This window comes from Pan paniscus, chromosome 7 (assembly GCF_029289425.2).
Source record: "Pan paniscus chromosome 7, NHGRI_mPanPan1-v2.0_pri, whole genome shotgun sequence".
NCBI classification, from domain to species: domain Eukaryota; kingdom Metazoa; phylum Chordata; class Mammalia; order Primates; family Hominidae; genus Pan; species Pan paniscus.
The window spans coordinates 128,397,103-128,422,478 of NC_073256.2; the positions used below are offsets into that span (position 1 = coordinate 128,397,103).

Consider the following 25,376-nt stretch of genomic DNA (forward strand, 5'->3'; position numbering starts at 1 on the left):
GTTGAATTTGCATGCTTACAATGATATTTTATCATTGCACAAAGATGGGCTTCACCTCAGTGTTATTTTTAAGAGAAATAGTATTCTTTCATATGTCATATTGGAAGACTATCAGAAATTTATGGAATTATTCATGACAATTAGACTTTCTAATTCACGACATAGTTTGACCCAGCTAACATTTAAGCTCCCTGTGATGAATTAAAAAGTCAAGGGAGGAATTAATATGTAATGATGAATCCCCTCTATTTTTGCTGGACATTAAGTCTATTTACATGTAAGCTTGATTCTAATTTTGTGAAACATAACCTTAGTTTTAGCCAAACGAAGTCATCTTATAAAAATATTCGAAGTAGACCAGGCACAGTGGCTCATGTCTCTAATCCCAGCACTTTGGGAGGCCGAGGCTGGCGGATCACCTGAGGTCAGGAGTTCGAGACCAGTCTGACCAACATGGAGAAACCCCATCTCTACTAAAAATACAAAATTAGCTGGGCGTGTTTGCACATGCCTGTAATCCCAGCTACTTGGGAGGCTGAGGCAGGAGAATCGCTTGAACCCGGGAGGCGGAGGTTGCAGTGAGCCAAGATCATGCCATTGCACTGTAGTCTGGGCAACAAGAGCGAAACTCCCTCTTAAAAAAAAAAAAAAAAAGAATTCAAAGTATAGGCAAATTTATTGTTAACAAATAGTTATTGAGCACTCCCTCTCCACCTATGCAACAATGTAGAAGAAGCATCACAGTAAGATTATGGGATATATATATATATATTTACATTTTTAATGTGTGTGTGTGTGTGTGTGTGTATATATATATATATATATACATGTATCCCATAATAGAAAAAAATGATGAAGGAGGAGCAATATTCAAAATAAAGCAAGGTAATAAATAAGTAATAGAAAATCTGAATAGGAAAACAAGAGTTTTAAAAAATCAACTGGCATGTAGAATCTGTTTTTAGTTAGGAAAATAGTTGATAAAAAAATGGGTGGAAGTTGAAGTGGCTGCACATGCCCTACCCAGTCTATTCTGGGTGAAATAATAGCAGAGGGTAGAAGAGAAATGCCTAACATCATTGACAATTTCCTAATTATAGAAGAGGTTAGCAAACTTATAAAAGGGAACATGCAATCTGAATAGTAATTAAAGGAACCAGCCTCAAAGTTTCAAAGCACATTTTAAATAATTTTGTAATGTGCTGATTTTTAAACATCATTTGAAGTTATTGAAAGGAAATAGACTGAGTTGAAAAGTTATTCTTATTTTTTTCCTAAAGCTAGAAAAATTAAATTAGGCTTTTTGGCATAGGGAATCTAACTCAAACTGAGGGGTTAGTTTTATATCTAGAAACTACATGATTTGAATTAGCAGAAGCCATCTAACAACACATTGATAACTGACATAATTTAAAATTAACCAATAAAATAATCCAGCATTGTGTTCACAAAGATGCTTTCATTAGACACTAATTTTATGCTCTGAAGCATATTTTGTTTAGATTTTTCAAACTAAATATTTAAGAATTAGAAAAATTATTATAATCAACCTAAAATAATTAACATAAACAATTAAAATGTTTAACATAAACAAATGAATCGGTTTTTCAATATTTTACCCAACTAGCAGGATTATAGTGATTTAATAATTATTTTTGATTTTTAAATTAAGCTTGGTTTTGTCTAAGTAATTCTCATTGGTATTCAGTGGAGTAAATACATTTTTCACTCCCTTTTACATATTAAGAAATGAAGATTGACAGAAGAAACTTGCTTATGTCAGAGAGATAATAAGTGGAAAAATACAGATTATGTTGGATCATTGTGGAACATATTGTGTAATTGGAAAACAAGAAAAACATATACATTTGTATACAAATAATATTAAACTGTAAATTAAGTGCCATAAAAGCAAATAAAAAATAAACTGGGAAATATTTACAGTACATATTACAAAAAGTTCATTTTTAATGTGTATAGGTTTCCAATATTCATAAGAGAAAAAGTCAACAAAAGAAAAATAAAGTATATAAGCAATTTGCAGAATAAGTGTGCATGCATATGTATGTAGGCTACTGATTTCATATTATATATTATATATAATATATAATCAAGCTTTGTAATATTTAAAATCAAATTAAATAATAAGAATATTTTATTTTAAAATCAATTAAGTTGAATTCGTCAATAAGTTGAAGTAATCAAAAATATTCCTTTCTGACTTGAGCTATACGATTTTAAATATTTTACATTGTTGATGAAGAAATAAATTCAATGTTTCTGAAAAACTAATTTTACACAATATCTAAGATGGAACATTTAAATGTGATTTGAAACATTAATTTGCCTTCTATGAATAGGTAAGGGGAAATAATCAGAATGAAGGCAAAATATTAAGTACAAAGTTTCTCATTACAACATTATTTAGGCAATAGCAAAAAATTGATGAAAATTAGAGCAATAATAACAGTAATATAATTTTTCTGTAAATTATGGCATATTCACATTCTTAACTCTTTTAAAGTCAATAGAAGCACATTTATGTTTCATTTTATCTAAAATAACAATTAAGATCGTTCTTTTAACTATGTCTACTTTAGAAGTTTAGTTACTCAACCAATATTCTTGCTAACAAAATATGTTGATTTTATTTAATCAGAGTGATTAGACATCACTCTGCCTCTAGGTGACCTACATATAGAAGACCACATCCTGAGCTTATATGAAATTTGTGATTCATCTGTCTTAGTGGAACCATGACCCTTATTGATCATGAGTTTAAAGGTAGGTATGTGACCCAATCTGGCAAAAGCAACAAAATTTAGCCTTCTGAAAGCAAAACCTATTTATTAGCGGGTTACCATTTTGGAAGGAAGAAAATAACCTAGGTTCTTAGTAGCTTTATTAAGCTGCAAAACTGCTAATTATATTATGTTTGAAGTTGCCTTACTTTTAAATCTCCAGTATGTGAGAAAACAAATTTCTCAATATTTAATTGAGTTTGAGCTTGGATTTAATGTTTCAAATACTCAGTAAATTCCTTATAATAACTAATACTTAGACAAAAAAAAAAAAACCTTACCTGTAAACACTGTAAAAATGTCATCCACTCCCACAAGCAGAATCCTGAAGATTTTTTTCAGAAATAATAGAAACGAGAACAATGAATGTGGTGATCACTTAACAGAGCAGCGGATGCAGAAAAAGAAACTGTTGGGGGAATAAATAAAGATTCTTAAAGGAATATCACAAACAAATCCTCTGTTGAACAGAATAATTGCTTTAGAGGGGACTGTAAGGAAGACTGGAAAGGGAACAATCAAACTATTATATTACAGCTTTCATGCTGGATGCCGTTATTGATGTGAAGGCACATTTCAGAGCTGACATTCAGTTTATAGAGAAATTTTACTGAGTCTATAAGCTCCTATTTGTTTGCATTCTCCTTTAAAAGATTCTTTGTGGTTTAGTTTGAAAGTCTTTCCTTCTCCCCCAACCCCTGAGAAATTTCGTATTTATTCGTATCAAAAGTCTGGGGTCTTTTAAATTGCTATTAATATAGTAGGCCTGGATTGGCCATGAAAATGTTTCAATTCAAGCCCAAACCAAAATGAGACTAGCCAGTGGCCTCAAATTCTCAGCAGAGATGTTTTTTCTTGCAATAAACGATAATGTGATGGGAAAAGTTTCTTTGACATTTGTCTATGCGGGCCAGGATTTCATATCCAGTTTATACTTTTTTGAGCATATAGATGTATTATTTTTGACATTTATGCAGAGATTTTTCAGATTCTGCATGGGTCCAAGTCCCCGCTATCCACTCCCATCTCACACCATTTGCCAAGCTGTCTTTAAAACCAAAACCCTCAATCTGCTTGTATTGGTAATGATAGTGGGGCAGCTAGTTACTTCAAAGCTTATGTATTTAACCGAGAGTAAAGGATTTACTTCATTTTCTTTCAAGTGCAGTCTTTTAGTTTAAAATATAAGATTCTGGAATATGTATCTAGAATTTTTTAGTTTAATATTTATATATTTAATTTAGATCACAGACTTATTTCAGGGTACCTAGTCTGCCATTTTGCTAGAAGAGAAATCTTTGGAGGAAGAATTGTCCCAATATAATTGCTTATAAAATATTAACAGGAAAACACCATATACAATGTGTTTGTATGCATGCATGTGTGTATGTCACTTAGGTAAAGTTACATATATATGTATGTATGCATACATGCACATATGTGTCTGTACGAATGTGTCTATGCAGGTGTATAGATATGTATATGCCTATATGTATGCAAAATTGACATTGCATACATATTTCCAATAAATATAAGCATGTTTGTATGTGTGTATATACATAGCTATGTGTATATTTTTAAAATGTATTTTATCAATCTATAAAATATATTTTGCCATTGTGCTAAGATGCTTAGTGATTTTATATTCCTATTTCTTCTGTTAATCATCTTGAAAATATATAAAGCTAGTATTCATTAGTTTATACTAAAAAGTAGGTTATTTAAAAACAAAAAAGATTTTTCTAATTTCTCAAACTGCAATTTACCATTCTGTCCTAAAAACTCACATAATACTTTAGACTTTTAATTTATTTATTTATTTATTTATTTTTTTTAGAGTTAAGGTCATATTATGTTGCCCAGGCTAGAGTACAGTGGCTGTTCACAGGTGCATTAACAGGGCATTACAGTCTCCAACTCCTGATTCTCCTGCCTCAGCCTCTGGAGGAGCTGGGACTATAGGCACACGCCACTGCTTGTGGTTTTGTTTTATATATAGGTCTTTATCTGCTTGTAGATAATAAGCTCTTTAATGATGTCATTCATGTTTGTTCCATCTTTTTGATTTATAGGAGCTAATAAAATGCAATTCCTTAAATAATATTATACAAAAGAAAGAGATGGTTTAGACAAAAATCCTCATAGCCATTTTAGCAATACTGAATCTATGAAAAAGCCAGTTTGATGTACTCACAATTTACATAAGAAACCTTGAGAAGGTATGGGTAATCATGTTTCAAAATAGCTCCACATTAATAATAGAAAATTTTAGAAATTATTATATAATTTTTAAATATTAAAACCTCTTTTGAGTTTTGTGTTTCTATCTTAAACTTAGAAATACTGATGTTTTGCCTCTTAATTTAGAATTAACGATGTTTTGCCTCTAATTCGAAAACAGGACTACTAAACAACTATTGAAAATAGTATATCATCTGTTTTGAGATTTACACCATCCATCTATTAGTTCTTAAAAGCTGTGATCTGAACTGAAAATACTCTGAGTCTTTGGTGTTAGGTGTCATCTGTTTGATTTCAGCTAGTCTTCAAATTATAGTCCTAAGTATCTTAGCTCTATCTAATTACACTTCAAGTACAAAAGGAAACTATTCAGTTCTCTAAGTTACAAAAAAGATTTCAAGAAATTTCTACCTAATAAACTAACCATTACAAAGGCACAATATAAAAAGGAAAACTTTATAGCAAAGGGACACCAGCAAAGAAATATTGACAGAATAACATATTGGATATTTGCTTTTTGAGTGTCAACTGTTGCTCAATGCAATTCTACCTAATAATGATTTTTAAGGTTACATCAAATGTTACAATCATGAAACCACTTCAGTCACTCACGTTTAACTTTTTTTCCAAATGCTTTTCCACAGAGTCATTTATTAGGATAATCATGTTAAAAATAACACTAACAACAATTTCAGCTGAATGCATACTTTTCACCTTAATCCTTACGTATATTCTTGAGGTAGTCTTTATTATTACTGTTTACACATAACATTGAAACAGTCATATACCTAATGTGACAGAACCAAGAATTGACAACAAATCTATCTCCATACCTGTGCCAATTGTCATCAGAGGAAATTAATTTACTAATAATTTTCTAGAAAATGTTTTACTTATTATTTTATGCCTTTTATGACTTTATTTCCTCCAAATTAAATGGCATATTTTTTGGCAAACAACCTTATAAGTTAAAGTCATTTATTTTCTTCGTTTTTTCCCCTAAAAATTAAAAAAGAAAGCAACATTGTAGATCTTTCACTACCTGATTTCAATACTCACTATAGACACAGTCTGTCTTAGTTCATTGGTGTTGCTATAAAGAAATACCTGAGTCTGGGTAATTTATATTTTAAAAAAAAGGTTTATTTGGCTCATAGTCCTGCAAGTTATATAAGAATCATTACACAAGCAACTATTTCTGGTGAGGAGTTCAGGAAGTTTCCACTCATTGTGGAAGGAGAAAGAGAGCAGGCGTTATATAGCAAGAGAGGAAGAAAGAGGGAGGGAAAGGAAGTGCCAGTCTCTTTATAACAATCAGTTCCCACAGGAACTGACAGAATGGAAACTTACTTGTTACCAGGAGGAAGAGAAAGGCACCAAGCCATTCATGAAGGATCCACCTTCAAACCCAAATACCTCCCACTAAGCCCCACCTGTAATATTAACAATGAATTTTCACATGAGATTTGGAGGAGGCAAATATCCAAACTATATCACTGTCTGAAAACCAAACCAAACCAAACCAAACAAAAACAAAACCAAAACAAAATACAACAATTCCAGGAGTTTGACGCCATCCTGGGCAAAATAGTGAGACCCTATCTAAAAAATATGTGTGTAAAAATAAAAAAAAGAATAGACACATAAACTAAGTTGTATATAAAAAGTATAATAAAGAACTTAGAAACAGACATACACAAATAAGTCAACTGTTTTATACAAATGCAAAAAGGCAATTCAGTGGAGAAATAATAGCATATTCAAAAATGATGCTGAAATAATTAGACAGCCCTATGCAAAATGGTGGTACTAGATAGACTTTACCATTTACAAGAAATTAGCTCAAAATGGAACATAGATCTAAACATAAACAGTAAAACTGTAAACTTCTAGGACCTAACATAGAAAAATATCTATATACCTTGGGTATGGTAATAAATCTGAACTACAACACCAAAAGCATAATTCATGAAAAAAAAGATAAGTTAGAATTCATTAAAATTATACTTGTGCTCAATGAGAAACACTGTAAAGAGAATGAAAAAAGTCAGAAATTGGGAGAAAGTATTTGCAAAATACATATTTGATAGAGAACTTGTATCCAAAATATACAAAAATTATTTAAACTCATCAATAAAACAACAAACAAACTAACTTAAAAATGGACTATCATCTGGCCAAATACCTCACCAAAGAAGCTTTACATATGGCAAATAAACATACAAAAGGATGCTCAACCTCTGTTGTCATGAGGGAAATGCATATTAAAACGTGAATGAGGTATCAATACACAATTATTTCAATGACCAAAATCTTGCAAACTAGCAATACCAAATGCTGACAAGAATAAAGAGCGACAGGGAATTCTCCTATGTGGTGCATCCACTTTGGAAAATAATTTATCAGTTTCTTACACAGCTGAATATCATCTTACCATAAGATCCAGCAACTGTGTTCTTAAGTATTTAGCCAACTTTTAAAACCATACGTGCATACAAAATCATGCGCATGACTATTTATAGTGGTTTTATTTAAAATCTAACCCAAACTGAAAGCAAGCAGTGTCTCCAATAAGCCTATCAATAAGTGAATACGTGTACAAACACTGGTTCATTTGTACAATAGGGTATATCCAAGGATACAAAGGAATGTGCTGTCAACCCATACAGAGATGAATCCTAAGTGTATATACGTAAGTGACAGAAACTCTGAAAAGGCTATATTCTATAATGTGCCATTTATATGACATTCTGAAAAAGAAAAACTACAGAGACAGAAGTCAATGGTTACTAGAGTTTGAGAAGAGGGAGTCTGAATAAATAAAACACAGAGAACGTCATGGCATTATGCAACTATTTCTTGTGATGCTGTAATAGTAGAAAATGACACTATACATTTATTAATGCCAATGGAAAGTTATGACAAAATAGTGAATTACAGCACAAATAGTAAAACCTAACATATGAAGATTTTTTTAAAAAGTTAGGAAGTTGGAACTTCCCAGGATGGAATGTAAAATGTGACAAAATAATTTAACTGTTTTACAAGTGTAGCAAACAACTTCACTGAAGCATGGTATGGGGAGATGTTAACCTGAGCAACTTTGATGAGTGGCATATGAAAAAATACAGGTGAAAGGAACTATTCATAAGCACTATACTCTATTCTATAAAGTTGTGTCTTATACGGGAATGAGTTAACAATTCTGGAGCCAATATACAAGAATGCAAAAAGTGAACAATTAAGTAAATGGATAGCAGATGGCAGAAACCGGGTTTCTTACTTTGAATGTTAGATTACAGATCAGCAATGAGAGGAGACTGGGATGATGTATGTGGTAATGAATTAGCTCAATAATGATACAGTGGTTTCATGCAGGAAAACGTATAGATTTGTATCCAAATAGAGGTTGATATACACACACAGATAAATTTTTGCTTTGCAAGCTAACAAGCCTAGGAACAACCAACAACAATCAATAAACAACAATAAATGAACAAAAAAGGAAATAAAATGCAAAGTACTTGCGAAGGAACCAAACTCATGCCACATCCAGAATTATTATGTGTACCATTAAATTTAGAAGACAAGAGAGCAATCCATATTTACATCTTTAGGAAAAAAAAAAGTCAGCTTTTATATTAGATACAGGGAGTACATATGTAGGATTGTTACATGGGTATATTCGACCCAAGTGGTGAGCACTGTACCTAATAAGTAGTTTTTGAAACCAAGTCCCCCTCCCTCCCTTCCCTAGTAGTCTGCAGTGACTATCATTCCCATGTTTATGTTCATATGTGCTCAATATTTAGTTTCTGCTTATAAATGAGAACATAAGGTATTTCATTTTCCATTCCTGTGTTAATTCACTTAGGATGATGGCCTCCAGCTTCATCCATGTTGCTGCAAAGGACATGATTTTATACTTTTTATGGTTGTGTAGTATTCCATGGTGTGCATGTACACATTTTTCTTTATTTAATCCACCATTGATGGACACCTAATTTGATTCCATGCCTTTACTATTGAGAATAGCATGGTGATGAACATATGAGTGCATATGTCTTTTTGGTGTAATGATCTATATTTCTTTGGCTAAATACCCAGTAATGGGGTTGCTAAGTCTAATGGTAGCCCTGTTTTAATTTATTTGAGAAATTTCCAAATAGCTTTCCACAGTGGCTGAACTAATTCACATTCCCACCAGCAGTGTATCAGCATTCCCCTTCTCTGCAGCCTTGCCAGCATATGTTGTTTTTTGACTTTTTAATAATAGCTATTATGACTGGTGTGAGATGATATTTCATTATGCTTTTGATTTGCATTTCTCCAGTGATTAGTGATGTTGAACATTTCATAATGTTATGTCTTATGTCTTCTTTTGAGAAGTATCTGTTTATGTCTTTTGCCCACTTTTTAATAGTGTTACTTGGTTTTCTCTTGTTAAGTTCCTTGTAGAGTCTGGATATTCCTTGAAGAGTCTGGATATTAGACCTTTGTAAGATGCATAGATTGCAAATATATTCTACTATTCTGTAAGGTTGTCAGTTTACTCTGTTGACGGTTTCTTTTTCTATGCAGAAGCTCTTTAGTTCAATTAGGTCCTGGTTTTCAATTTTTTTTTCATAATTGCTTTTAGGGACTTGACCATAATTTTTTTGCCAAGGCCGACTTTACTAAAACTTTTCCAAAAAAAAATCAAGGAGAAGGGACTCCTCTCTAACTCATTCTGTGAAGCCAGCATAATCCCAATACCAAAATCCAGAAGAGACACGACAAATGATAAACAATTTTAGCAAGATTTCAGAATACAAAAATCAATGTTCAAAAGTTAGTAGCATTTCTACACACCAATAATGTCCAAGCTGAGCATCAAATCAAGAGCACAAACCCATTTACAATGGCCACAAGGAAAATGAAATAACTAGGAATATAGCTAACCTAGGAGGTGAAAGATCTCTACAAGGAGAACTACAACACACTGCTGAAAATATCAGAGATGACAAAAATAAATGGACAAACCACTTATGCTTGTGGATTGGAAGAATCAATATCATTAAAATGGTCATACTGTCATTTTAGCAATCTACAGATACAGCACTATCTCAATCAAGCTACCAATGTCATTTTTTACAGAATTAGAAAAGAAACAATTCTAAAATTCATATGGAAGTAACAAAGAGCCCAAATATTCAAAGCAAACCTAAGCAAAAAGAACAAAGCTGGAGGCATCATACTATCCAACTTCAAACTATGCTATGAGGCTACAATAATAAAACAGCACAGTACTGGTACAAAAACAGACACATAGACCAATGGAACAGAATAGAAACTCAGAAACAGAGCCACACACCTACAACCATCTGATCTTCAACAAGGTTGATGAAACAACCCTATTCAATAAATGGTGCTGGGATAGCTGGCTAGGCATAATACAGAAGATTGAAACTAGACTCTCACTTTTCACCATATACAAAAATTAATTCAAGATGGATTAAATGTAAGACCTCAAACCATAAAAATCTGAGATGAAAACCTGGGAAGAATATTTTGGCCAAAGTTGTTTAAATCTAGCAATACAGCGTTCTGTGAGGCTCAACATGTGCCTTTCATTTCCAGGACTAAGCAAATGTTCCATTTCTAATTTTTCAGGCATCAGAAGCATATATCACTTCTTTCCACATCTCTCTGGTCAAAACCATCTTTTCCCAAATTTAGGTTTTTATATTTTTCAAATACAATGTATTAGAACTTGTAGAAAAAATTAATTTAAGAAAAATATACTCACTAAAGCTCTATTAGGTGTGTATGTGTAGAATTACAAATGATGTCAGGGAATGTAGCTCTTCTATGGCCATATAACCTGCATTGCACACTTTAGTGCCAGGTAGTAATCAGTGTTTATATATTTTTTGTTTTGTATGTGCAAAAAATAATGTTTATTATAATAAATTGAGTAATTGTTGGGAGAAAAGAAACATAATGGGCAAACTTCAAAAAACCATAAATAATCCATTAAAATTATTTTTATCCTATGTGTTTATAGCCAATAAGCTTCAACATAGTAAAGTTAAAAGAAGAAGAATTGTTCAGTGAATTAACCATAGTATCAACCATATTTTGTCAATTTTAGTCTCATTGACTTTTTATAGTATTTGAACACACTGTGCATCTACATTTTGTCAGACACTGTGTACAGCAAGTATTTAAATAAAAAGTATGTGAAACTGTCTCTTTCTTCACAGGCTCTCAGAGGTAATAAACATAATTGACAATAATTAAAATACAATATGTGAAGTAACATGTTATAAATAAGTTCAGATTTTATGAGGGTAAAGGAAATCACTACTGTGAAATCTACCAATAAAATGCATTCAGATAGAATAGAAGCCTTCTTGGTTCCTCTTCTTTATAGCAAGCTCATTCAGACAATTCTTCTGATGACATTATGGCAGAGTTTTACCAGGAAATTTGTTGTTTTATCAAATCAGGGAGTTGTATCAGTAGGTATCACACTTTGGCCTATGTCTTACATGATGAATAGGGCTTCAACAAGTGGAAGCAGGTGAAAGGGCACTTAAATATGAGCAAAATAAAAGAGGCAAGAAAAATAATTGTGTGTTCATCAGCTAGCATGTGGTTTTATCTGTGCAAAGCATAGCTTTGGTTACGGAAAGAACAGGACGTTAAGGCTGTATATAGATAGAGCCAGATTGTGAATGGCCTTATTTGCTGTAATGAGTTTCCTTGCCACTGTGAAGCTACTGAAGAGTTTTTACAAAAATAGACACATATTGAGGAAAGAGTCAGTATAGAAAATGGAATGATTGCAAGTAGGGAAATATGCTCCTCTACCACTATTTTAGTAGTCCATGGAAGATAATGAAGAACTAAAATGACAGTGAAAATGAATAAGAGGTCAGGATGTTGAGAGACACTGGAAATATAATGAAATATAATGAAAAGACTGGATCTGGATTAAATATTGACTGCTGTGGAGGTAAAAGTACCTTAAAATATGGTAGAAAATACAGGAGAACAAATACTTTCATGGTACATGATAATCAAAAGGCATTTGAGAGAAGTTAACATGAGTTGGAAGATAAGTACTAAGTTTTTAGAAACATGATTTAGAACTGCTGATCTACATATTTGAATATCCAACATAAAGTGAGTAGTTGAAACCAAGTCATAAGAGTATCAGATATCATCCAGGAAAAGAATACTTTTGTGAAAAGTAGACAAAACTTCAGGAAATACATCATTTTTGTCATAATTTGTTTCTTCTAAGAATAATTTCCTATATGTAATTTAATAAGGCTTTGCTCTTAATAATCTTAACTACTATATACTTGCTGTATGTTCACCATTTTAATTGCAATACAGAAGCTTGCAGTTTTCCAATGCATCTGTTTTTGGAAAGAGCAATCAATGAGAAATGAATTTCTTTCAGTTACCACTTAAGTAATATTTGGGTGGTAATGTTTGTTTATATCAAACCACGTTTGCCAGCTCTTTGGCCCTTCAGTCACTAAACTTAAAAGGAGAGGGAGAATTAGACTGACACAGCCCCTTTCAAATTTAAAACAAAGCACTTATCAAAATATTGACTTTGGCTTTATATTCATCTTCACCTTTGATAATGTCATAAAAGCTCACAGATGATATTTACTTTCCTTTTAAAGAATGTAACTTACACCTACTGTTTTTCAAGTGTAAATTTTAAGAATAATTGAAATGGTTAAGCATTAATTCTCTGGTAAGTAAGGGAAAACCTAACTTAATTATATTATAGATATAGAATTTTATTTTCCTGATATAATAAGTCTGACAGTAGATGCTGCTTATGTTGGTTTCATGGTTCAACCACCTTTAAGTTCATGTCTATGATTCTTCTGTTAATATTTCTCACTAGGTTGCTGGATGGCTACTATGGCTATAGTCACCTGTTCACTTTAAAGAAAGCATGATGGAAGAACTGAGAAAGTTTGCTTCGGTAAACTTTGTCTCTTTTTATAATAATATTATTTTTTAAATTTAATTTTAATTAGCCAACTTCTGTTCACTTCTCATTGATTGGTTTCCATGCAAGTAAAGGAAACTGAGAAAGTGACCTTTTGGTTTTTCAGTTTGCATGGCAGGCGAAAGCTAGAAAAAGGATTGGGAAAGATTTTGTGTGAAAATTAAGTGTCTTCAACAGCAATATGAAACATGCAAATTTTCTATTAAATAGAAACTGTAACTTGAAATTTTGTTCCAAGTAAGTTTACAAATTTTACTTATACTAAGTACATACATAAGATAAATTATATAAATATTATTATGATATATTAATTACTAAAGTTTCTTTTGTAGTATTCCTTCTTTAGCTTTTTGGAGATAAAAATATTTTACTTACTTTTAAACTATCACCCTCATCCTCTATGCTTATTTTTATTTCTCATGCATATTTAATCTTGAACAGTCAACAACATAGTGATACTTCATTTGAAATATTGCATGGTACGGTGGAAAGCACATTGGGGAAGAAATCGGAAAATCCGTATGTGAATTCTCAACTGTTTGCTTACTAGATGTATAAACCTTAGCAAGTTAATAAAGCTTTCTGTAATCATTTATAATAGTAGGATATTAATGTCTCTGCCTAATTCAAACTTGCTGTAAAATTAGAGATAATGCATGTGAAACTAAGATGTAAGGAGGTAAACAATGTTTGATACCGATATTTGGGGAGAAGAGAATGTCTTTAATATTTTAAAGTTATTAATAAAAGTACACTAATTCTTTGGAGGACAGACTATTCTTCTATAGCAGAGTTACATTACTTTAAGATAAAGCATCTTCCAATATTACTAGTTAGCACACATCTACTGGCACTAACAATCACAGTCACCCAAACAGATTCAGAATGAATGTAAAAACTGATGGTAGGAATAGTAGAAATAAAATCCCCAACATGGTCCAGAAACAACAGCACTTCCAGAGTAATCCTGTAATTTTTATGCTAATAGTATATTATGCTAACTCTTGGGTTCTAAGAAAATTTAGGCTACAGAGAGTTACATTAAAATCTGACTTAGCTTACTATACATTTTGCCTAGGATTGTCACAATTTTTAGTTTATCTTATCAGAATCAAAGTAGACTGTTAAATAAAAAAATTTAATCTTGTGAATTTTAATAAAATTTTTGTTAAACTTTTTGACATTATAAAAGGACAGGATGTGCTTTTAAAACATAAGCTACTTTTAAAAGAGGATTTCCATTCTTACTGTATTACAAACTCGTTAGACTCTGTAAACTAAAGTGCCCTAGTACTACAAGGTTCATTTATGACAAGCTCATAATAAGAATAACATGTAATCTATGAAAGCTCAGATGGAACAATCTAAGACTTTTGTTCAACTACTGTGTCAGGAAATTTCTTCTCAAACCATTGAATTTTAGTTTAACATATACCTTTTTGCTTTATTAATATACCTTTGAGCAAGTAAGATAATTATATATGTAGGAGTCTTTACAATAAAGAGAAAAACGACAATATTGCTAAGTAATAAAATATCTATGACTTAGCCAGTATGTAAAGGTTCCATTTAAAAAATAGTATTGTTCTGCTCTTTTAAAGCAAAAATCACCTTTAAATCCCTTAGGAAGACATCAAGCTGGAAATCCACATATCATCTCTCAATAAGTCCAAAAATAGCAACTTTTCCTTCAACAGGAAAATGGATCAATACTTCTTTGTAACAGCACATGGTACGCACTTGGCTTACATTAGGGCTATGTTATGTAAAAAATAAATACTGTACCTTTAAGTACCAGAACCACATTCAGGTGAAGGGAAGCTCAGAAAAGAGAGGCACCTGCTGCTGCTGTTTAAGTGCGTTTCTCTGAAAAGGTGAGATCACTTTTGGCCTTTTTGCTTTATGTTTTAGCGGTAGGATAAAATTCTAATCCCAATTGATCCCTTTAGAAAGAGAAGATTTATATAACAAAGAAAGGCAAATGCTTGAAAATTACCTAAGAGATGTAATGGTGCAAATGTATCAACATTGCCAGAAGACAAAATTTGAAAATAGAAGCCTACGTATTCTGGCCTCTCTTTGTATAAAATGCATCACATTGCCTGTAATCCCAGCACTTTGGGAGGCCAAGGCGGGCGGATCACGAGGTCAGGAGTTCGAGATCATCCTGGCTAACACAGTGAAACCCCCTCTCCACTAAAAAATACAAAAAATTAGCCGGGCGTGGTGGCGGGCGCCCGTAGTCCCAGCTACTAGGGAGGCTGAGGCAGGAGAATGTCGTGAACCCGGGAGGCAGAGCTTGCAGTGAGCCGAGATCATGCCACTGCACTCCAGCCTGGGTGACAAAGCGAGACTCCATCTCAAAAAAAAAAAACAAACATTAGCCGGGCGCACTGGCAGCCGCCTGTAGTCCCAGCTACTCGGGAGGCTGAGGCAGGAGAATGGCGTGAACCCGGGAGGCAGCGCTTGCAGTGAGCCAAGATGGCGCCACTGCACTCCAGCCTGGGCTACAGAGCAAGACTCCGCCTCAAAAAAAAAAAAAAAAAAAAAAAAAAGCATCACATTACTTTTTCCAGCTTGTGCTAGTACCACAAAGACTCTCCAATATTTATTATGTAATAGTACGCATCTATATATCACTTGGTGGAAATTTACTTATTAAAATTGGATGTGGTATATATAGATAGATATCCAGGTAACGAACACACCTCATAAGCTCTTGGAATCACACCATAATACTTTTTCCCCCCAAAAGGAGAAACTAATATAAAGTACTGGATTTTCATTCATACCGTACCCGGAATTGGTGGGTTCTTGGTCTCACTGACTTCGGGAATGAAGCCGTGGGCCCTCTCTGTGAGTGTTACAGTTCTTAAAGGCGGCGTGCGGGAGTTTGTTCCTTCCGGTGGGCTCGTGGTCTCGCTGGCTCAGGAGTGAAGTTGCAGACCTTCCCGGTGAGTGTTACAGCTCATGAAGGCAGTGTGGACCCAAAGAGTGAGCAGTAGCAAGATTTATTGCAAAGAGCAAAAGAACAAAGCGTCCATAGTGTGGCAGGGGACCCGAGCAGGTTGCCACTGCTGGCTGGGGCAGCCTGCTTATATTCTCTTATCCGGCCTCACCCACATCCTGCTGATTGGTAGAGCCCAGTGGTCTGTTTTGATAGGGCGCTGATTGGTGTGTTTACAATCCCTGAGCCAGACACAGAGGTTCTCCACGTCCCTACCAGATTAGCTAGATACGGAGTGTGGACACAAAGGTTCTCCAAGGCCCCACCAGAGTAGCTAGATACAGAGTGTCTATTGGTGCATTCACAAACCCTGAGCTAGACACAGGGTGCTGATTGGTGTGTTTACAAACCTTGAGCTAGATACAGAGTGCCAATTGGTGTATTTACAATCCCTGAGCTAGACATAAAGGTTCTCCACGTCCCCATCAGACTCAGGATCCCAGCTGGCTTCACCCAGTGGATCCAGCACCGGGGCTGCAGGTGGAGTTGCCTGCCAGTCCCACGCCGTGCGCCCGCACTCCTCAGCCCTTGGGTGGTCTACAGGACTGGGCGCCGAGGAGCAGGGGGCGGCGCTCATCGGGGAGACTCCGGCCGCACAGGAGCCCACAGAGGGGGTGGGAGGCTCGGGCATGGCGGGCTGCAGGTCCGGAGCCCTGCCCCGCGGGAAGGCAGCTAAGGCTTGGCGAGAAATTGAGCGCAGCGCCGGTGGGCTGGCACTGCTGGGGGACCCAGTACACCCTCCGCAGCCGCTGGCCTGGGTGCTAAGCCCCTCACTGCCCGGGGCCGGCGGAGCCGGCCGGCCGCTCGGAGTGCGGGGCCCACCACGCCCACGCCCACCCGGAACTCCAGCTAGCCCGCGAGCGCCGGGCGCAGCCCCGGTTCCCGCTCGCGCCTCTCCCTCCACACCTCCCTGCAAGCTGAGGGAGCCGGCTCCTGCCTTGGCCAGCCCAGAAAGGGGCTTCCACAGTGCAGCGGCGGGCTGAAGGGCTCCTCAAGTGCCGCCAAAGTGGGAGGCCAGGCAGAGGAGGCGCCGAGAGCAGGCGAAGGCTGTGAGGACTGCCAGCACGCCGTCACCTCTCAATACTACAGACAGGTATGTAAAATTTACTTCAGGAACTTTGATTTTAGATGTGCAATGAGAATAGTGTGCCTGTTTCCCTGGTGTCAGAGGCTGTAGCTCAAAGTAATATTAATCAATGTAACATGTATTTGAAGTCTGACTTTAACATTAATGTAATTACCTTAAATAATATATCTGGATAATTACATATTAACATATTTTCCTAAACTTTCAGGAAAATTTATACTCCTGGAAAGGGGGGCATGTAGTTATCTGTTCTAGGGGCACACATTTTCAAAATGCGTAAATCCAAATGCACATTGAATCTGAAAGGCCAATCTTTTCTAAGAAAGGGCCATAGTGAATAATGGAAAAAGATGGAAAGTTCATGTAAAAGCCTCTTAAAAATTGTACTTTTTGCAATGATTCAAAGATGTCTTTTAAAAAGAGGAAAGTAAGAATACTTTTTCTTAGGGTCTCTTATTTCTAGACTGGAGTACAGTGGTGCAATCACAGCTGAGTGAAGCCTCGACTTTCCATCCTCAAATGATCCATTCCCTCACCTCAGCCTCTCGAGTAGTTAAGACTACAGGTGTGCACCACCACATCTGGATAATTTTTGTAGAGACAGGTTTTCACCATGTTGTCCAGGATGGTCTCTAACTCCTGAGCTCAAGCAATCCACCAGACTTGGTATCCCAAAGTACTAGGATTACAGGCGTGAGCCACTATGCTCAGCCCAGACTATCATTTTTTAGAAAGTTATATATTTTGAAACTGCACATTATACCTATGTTAATAAAGTGATGTGACTCAAATGATTGGGTTCATGATAGAGATGAAGTGTGGTGAAGTGTAGAAATCCAGGAAGGGGTTTATTATAATGTTAGCTATTGTAATAGTTATGTATAATTAGGAGTCAGCTATTGGGTTAGACATTAGTTAAATATTACTGTTTTAAAGTAACCTTTCTGAGATTGCAGAATTTGGAGAGTAAGGATTATAATTTATAGATTTTTCTCAAGATTTTTGTTATATAGAAGAAAAATGTAAAAAATTTACTTTATCTGAACTATTATTTTTAGTAAGAAAATGAACAGTAGTTGAGAGAAGAAATGTATCACCTTAAATGTCAAGTAGACCTGACATAAGGGAACAGGGTATGTGAATAGTGATACCTTAACTGGAAAAGAAAAATAGCACTAGCTGTCTTTCTTGGAGACAAAGGGATATACAGTACAATACTTTATTTGTCTTAATCTTAGAAGGGGTGTCGCAATGTGACTCAGATCTTTGAACTCCTGAAGTCTTCACAAATGGGGGAAACCACTTTGTGCAGACTTTATCCCCTCCATGTGAACATGGGTCTTACTATAACATCCATTGTAATTAGATGTTAACATGTAGTTAACTCATTCTGATTAACATGTTATCATTGCTATATCACCTGTGTGATGCTCTGTACAGTATCAATATGTTAAAGGTTCCCACAGAATATAATATGAAACAGTTGAAAAGTTGGTGTATCCCTTGGGCAAGAGAGTAACTGTGCATTGCTGTCCTACTATCTTTTCTATATATAAGTGATTTTTAATTTTTTTCTTGTCATGAGGATATATAATTTGCCACCCTGTTTGCTGTAATGTTTATACTATTTTATGTTCCTGCAAGCAATGTATGAGGGCTCTACTTTCTACACAACTTCTGTAATATTTGATTTTTGTCATTAGTTTTAATAACCATTGTAGTAAGTGTGTAGATGTATCTAATTACATGTGTGTGTGTTTTTGTATATGTATGTTTGCATGTACCTTAATTACCAATGATGGTGAGCATCTTTTAATGGGTTTATGTCACATTTATTTCTAGTCTGTTCCCTTGCTTTGTGTCTATCCTAATGCCAGTATCACAGCATATTGATTATTTAGCTTTACTGGAATTTTTGAAACCTGAAAGTGTAAGTTCTTGTTTTTCAATAATTTTTCTTTTCAGGTTGGTCTAAATCATTTGCATTTTTATGTATAGTTTTTAATCAGTTTGCCAATTTCCATAAAAAGTGCTATTGGGATTTTTATAGGAATTTCATGAAATCTCTATGTCCATTTAGGGAGAACTGCCATCTTAAAATTATTAAGACTTCCAACCCATGAACATGTAGTTTTCTCCATGTATTTGCCTCTTATTTAATATATCTAGGCAATGTGTTGTAATTTGCAATGCTGCAGGTCCCCATTAAAAAAAAAAACTGTGTAAAAATGTTTTATAATGATTGATGTTTTAAATTGAATTAGTTTATTAAGTTATGGGTTGTTTATTCTGCGGACATAGAAATTCAATTGATTATGCACATTAGTAGTGTATTCTGTAGCTCTACCAACCTTGTGTTATGAGAAAAACTTGGGACTGTAACATCCACCATCCCAAACTGGAAGGCTGCCAGGCAACCAAAAGATGACCCAGACAAGTCCAGTTTGGTAAGTTGATTAACACTTACATATGGGAGACTTCTGAGCAGCAGCCGGGCAGCTTTAAAGAGTCCTGCCGCTTTTCATCTTAAAGCTGCTTTCAAGCTAATTTTCTGGCTTTTTGCCTACTGTGTGTGTGTGAGATGGGACTGTTTTCCTTGGTAGGCTCTCAGCTACTCGCTGGGATGTTTTGGTTCTCAGGGACACCTGCTTCTCGCCTGGCATCCCTAAGAATCCAATGGCTGGTGTCCCTGAGAGCCCATGGCCTTGACTCACTGACTAGCCTTTAAGGTTCAAGCAGCAGGCCTACATCCTTAAGTAATCTAGTGGGGGACCTGTCACACTAGACCTTACTTATGAGCTCTAGGCTTTTGTTTTGCTGTGTTTTGGGAAGAAAGAGATTTGGTATATTTCTAAAGATTTCGTATAACATAAGCATGTCATCTTAAATGAAATCTATTTTACTTTTTGATTTTTTCATCTTTATACATTTAGTTTAGTTTTCTTGTCTCATTTACTGGCTAAAATCTGTTTGTTTGTTTTTTATTCTTGTAATGAGACTAGTGCAGTAATTTCACTGAGAATTAATGGTGGCCTAGGTCAAGGTAAACAACGGATGTGTTGAAAAGATATGAGATAATTTTTAACATATTTTGAATGAAGTTCCAACAAGATGTGTTAATATATTGGATATGGTGAATAGAGAAGAATGAGAAGGGTCAAAGATCAGTCTGAGCTTTAATATATAAATTAAAGCCATATAAATTTAGCCATATTAACATAATTATACTTAATATATATATTTTGTTAGTAATGCAGTAAAAATGTATTTGGATGTTATGCAAAACATAAAAATTACATGTAATATGCATTTGTACAATTAATTGTACAAAAATAGTGTACTTTAATGACAAAATTTCTGAGAACCCTAACATTTGAACAAAAGAATGGTATCATAAACAAAAAAATGGCATTTGAATTTTTCCCTCTTATTATCAAGATTAATGGAGCATTGATTGTGTGCATACACTTATAAAAGTGCTAAATGTAGAAGATGATAGAAGATGATATTAGAAACGCTTCACCTAGAAACTTCTCAAGAGAATTTGGGTAAGAAGAGTTAATTAAATGTTTCTGTGAAGTGGAGGGGAAGAAATTAATCATCTTATTAATTTAAAATACAGTGATATATAAGTTACAGTAAAACAGGGCAAGTTTGTGACTCTTGGAGAAATGGATACAAATGATTTTCTTAGGCAATTGACATTGATTTGCATATGATAAAGAGATAATCCATTGGAAATGGAAATTGGCTTTGAAATATTACAAATACATTTTTTGAGACTTTCTATTTTGGGTTTCCTTAAAAGAGAACAAAATAAAATATTTAACTCTGGGCACTTGATTGTGATAGTGTCTAGTTGTGCACAGACATGGTTAACATAACCTTCCAGACATAAGTATTTAAAATGATTTTGTCATTATGCAAGCAGAGATAATTCATGCTGATATGTTTTCAAAGTACAAAATGTAACATTACCACTAACACCAGAATCTAAATGGAATGCTGTTTCTAGCCAGTGAATTATTAGAAGTTTAAGAATACAAATTTGAAATAATTGTGCATAAGGCACTTTAGGCCAGTTCTTAAGACTCAAAAAGACAGGACCAATTTGTAACATAAACCTTTCTTTTTCTTTTATGGTTCTACAAATATTATAATTGTGCAGTTTTATAATGTAATTTTTAATGCTTTCCCTTGATATGCCTATATAAGAAAATGTTCGGATAACATTTAATAGATTCAGTAATTCCAGCAACATCATTGTTTCTAGTGGAAGACACCCTTATAAATATCATAAAAGCTCCAGGCTTCAATTTGACAGGGATGTAAGGGAGGTTAGGACTCACTTGTTTCTCAAAGGACAACTGAGTTAAAAAATCTTTTAAAATTCAACCGTGGCAAATATGTAGTCTTTTCATATTGCCAGCATTGCACTGAATATAAAGTTTTCTCTCCCCAGGTCAATAGTGTTTATGTAAATAAAGTCAAGATACTTAAGGATGAGTTACGTAACAACAATCTCACACTTTAGTTATAAATTAAATGGGCTGAAGTTGCTCTAATCTATGCCTCCTTTCTGCTACTGAATTTTAACAATCTTTTCATACTCTGGATCCTCAAAATAATGGCTTACATTATTCCCACTTTTTCAGAGCCTGCTACCTCATTGTTTCCTTACCTTAGCCCAAGTGAGCATGACAAAAGCCAACTATAGCAGTAATTTTCTTTTCTTATCATCTCCGAAGTATTAGAAATAGGGACACTTTTATTCCACCCTGAAAGTCAGTTTCTCCATTGCTTCTTATTCTAAACTTTTCAGCCATCACCCACTTTTTTGCCATAGTATTCATATATGCCTTCCTTCCACTCTCAGTGTTGTTCTCAACTAAGATGCTGAGAGTGGTTCTCTACCTTTTTTTTTAATTTTCCTTTTCTGGAAAAGCTATTTTACTTCCATGTGTTCAGTTACAGGTAAAAAATTTCAAAACACTTTTTCCATCCTGACCACACACCTAAACTCTGTATATCCATTACCTAATCAATATTTCTGATTTTTATCATAGTCTTTAGTAGTCATCCTGCCATGACTGAACAAACCCTCACATGCACACATACTCAAATGAACACTTTTTCATGAATTCTATAGTAGACTTGAAGTCATGTTTCAAAAAGTATACATGCCTGAAACCTAAGCCACTCCTCAAGTTACTGAAAAAGTTCTTTCTATAAACAGAGCCACTGATTCAGGCCAGGCAGTCTTTTAGTTGTAATATTTTTATCAAAGGAGTTTTCTAAAGAAATTTTTCATAGTAGTCTGATGCTAACACATCTTGCATGACTTGCTACTCGATAGGTACATAATGTTTAAGTTCCCAGGGGCTCCCTTTGATTTTCTGTAAAATGAGGGTATCATTCGCCTATTTTGTATTTGTTGCCTATGCTTTTGAAGTCCTAGCCATAAAATCTTTGCATAGACCAATATCCTGCAGTATGTCCTCTATGTTTTCTTCTAGTAGTTTTATAGTTTTGTATATTATATTTAGGTCTTTAATTCACTTTGAGTTGATTTTTGTATTATATATAATGCAAGATATACATCTGCATATGGATATCCAGTTTTCCCAGTAACATTTATTAAAAAGGGTGTCTGTTTTCCAGTGGTTGTTCTCAGTATCTTTTAAAAAAATCAAGTAGATATAAAAAAGTGGATTTGCTTTTGGGTTCTTTATTCTGTTCTATTGGTCTATATTGAAGTAAAGAGCTTCTGCACAGCAAAGGAAACAACAGAGTGAAATGATAATCTGTTGAATGGAAAAAAATTGCAAACTATTCTTCTGACAAGGGACTAATATTCAAAATATATACGGAACTCAATAGCAAATAACTAACAATGTCATTAAAACGTAGGCAAAGGACATGAATAGATATTTCTCAAAAGAAGAAATATAAATGGCCAACAAGTATATTTGAAAATTCTCAACATCACTAATCATCAGATAAATGCCTATCCAAACCAAAATGAGATGTAATCTTACCCCAGTTAAAATGATTATTATTAAAAAGACATTTTAAAAAACATGCTAGTGAGGAAGCAGAGGAAAGGAAACTCTCATACACTCTTGTTGGGAATGTAAATTAATATAACCATTATGAAAAACAGTATGGAAATATCTTACGAAAACTAAAAATAGAACTACCCTATGATTCAGCAATCCCACTACTGGGTATTTATTAAAAGGAAAGAAAAACGGTGTATTAAAGGTATTCCTGCACCCCTCTGTTGCAGCAGTTTTCACAACAGCAAAGCTATGGAATTATCTTAAGTGTCCATGAATAGATGAATGGATAAATAAAATATGGTATACATACACAATTAAATACTTGTTGGCCGTAATAATGAATAAAATCCTGTCAATTGCGGCAACATGGTTGAAACTGAAGTTTATTATGTTAGGTGAAATAAGCCAGGCACAAAAAGACAAATATTGCACATTCTCACTCATATGTGGGAGCTAAAAAAGTTGATCTCATCAAGGTAGAAAGTAGAATAATAGTTATCAGAAACTGAGAAGGGTGTGTGTGTGTGTGTGCGCGCGCGCGCACACGTGCTCACGCACTGGGGGAAGTGTGATGAAGAGAGCTTGGTTAATGGGTACAAATATAGTTAATAGGAGGAATAAGTTCCAATATTCAATAGCAGAGTAGAGTGACTGTAATAACAACTTAATATATATTTCAAAGTAGCTAGAAGAGAGGACTTGAAACATTCCCAACACATAGAAATGATAAATATTCTGGGTGAGGAATACCCTAAGTACCCTGACTTGATCATTACATATTCTATGCATGCGCCAAAATAACACATGTACCCTGTAAAAATGTACAAATTTTATATATTTAAAAAATTGTTTAATGAAGGTATCAATACTGTAAATCATACAGCTGTTCTAGTGAATCAGTGATAATATTATAGTATAAATTATTTAGAATGATAAAGCATACAGTAAACTCAAAATAGTTGCAATAATAATACTTACTATTATGATAACACGTTAAGATGGAAATTTTATCATTTTAGTAATTTAGTTACTATTCACTGACATTTGCGTCTCACTGCAGAGAGCTTGGAGAATCCTAGGTGTTTGTATGAATATTAAGTACACTGATGGGAAATCAATGGGGAAAAGAATCCTGTACAGCAGCTTAAGGCATAATAATTTAATTCATATTTATTTGTAATATGTGGGTTATTTAAATAACCTTTTATATTTTATATTTAAAGAAAATTTGCAAAGATAGGAAAGAACATTCTCATATGCCACATACCTAGTTTCCCCTATTAACCTCTTCAGCCAGTATAGTACATTTATCACAACTAATCAACAAATACTGATACATAATTATTTACTAAGATCCACATCTTATTAAGATTTTCCTAGTTTTTGCTTATGTTCTTTGTGTGTTCCAGGATTCCATCCAGGATACAGCATTAAATATAATCATTATGTCACCTTTTCTAGAATGTCTCATAATTTGTTGGATGCATATAGCGGTCTTTCAGACTTGCTTCTTTCACCTTACCAATATATATTTAATGTCTATCCATGTCTTTGAATGATTTGATAGCTTATTATTTTAATTAGTGGATAACTTTCTATTGTATGAATTCACCATACTTGTGTATCCACTAACCTATTAAAGAACATATTTGATCCTTCTAGTTTTGACAATTTTGAATAAAGATTCTACAAACATTCACATGCAGGTTTTTGTGTGAATATATGTTTTAAAATTAGTTACATAAATATCTAGGAGTTCAGTTGTCTGATCATATGGTAAGATTGTGTAGTTTCATAAGAAACTCTCAATCTCTTCTCCAAAGGAGCTGTACAATATTGTATTCCTAGCAAGAGTGAATGGGAATTCCTATTGTTCAGCATCCTTGTCAACATTCGGTGTTGTCAGTTTTTCAAATTTTAGCCACCCTAATAGGTATGTATACTGGTATTAAATTGTTTTAATTTGCAATTCTAAGATGGCAAATGATATTGTAATCTATTTACATGTCTAGATATCATCTGTGTATCTTTTTTGTGGTTGTGCTTATTCAGATCCTTTGCCCATTTTTAAATTGTTTCGTTTGTTTTCTTATTTTTCAATGTAAAAGTTCTTTGTGTATTTCAGATGCAAATTCTTTATCAAATATGTATCTTG

The 25,376-nt window shown here is 34.1% G+C and overlaps 1 protein-coding gene across 21 annotated transcripts in view; it reads right to left on the reverse strand.

The window, feature by feature from the left end:
* LOC130541769 (uncharacterized) overlaps positions 1-3,479 on the reverse strand; it is a 120,146-nt gene extending 116,667 nt beyond the window's left edge. For 7 of the 21 annotated variants that reach the window (XR_008955882.2, XR_008955885.2, XR_008955879.2 and 4 more), the window contains exon 1: positions 3,083-3,479. The gene's annotated coding sequence lies outside the window, so the exon portion shown is untranslated. The remainder of the gene's footprint in view (positions 1-3,082) is intronic. The other 14 variants (XR_008955880.2, XR_010113013.1, XR_008955874.2 and 11 more) reach the window with 6 other exon arrangements.
* Positions 3,480-25,376: the final 21,897 nt, after the last annotated feature.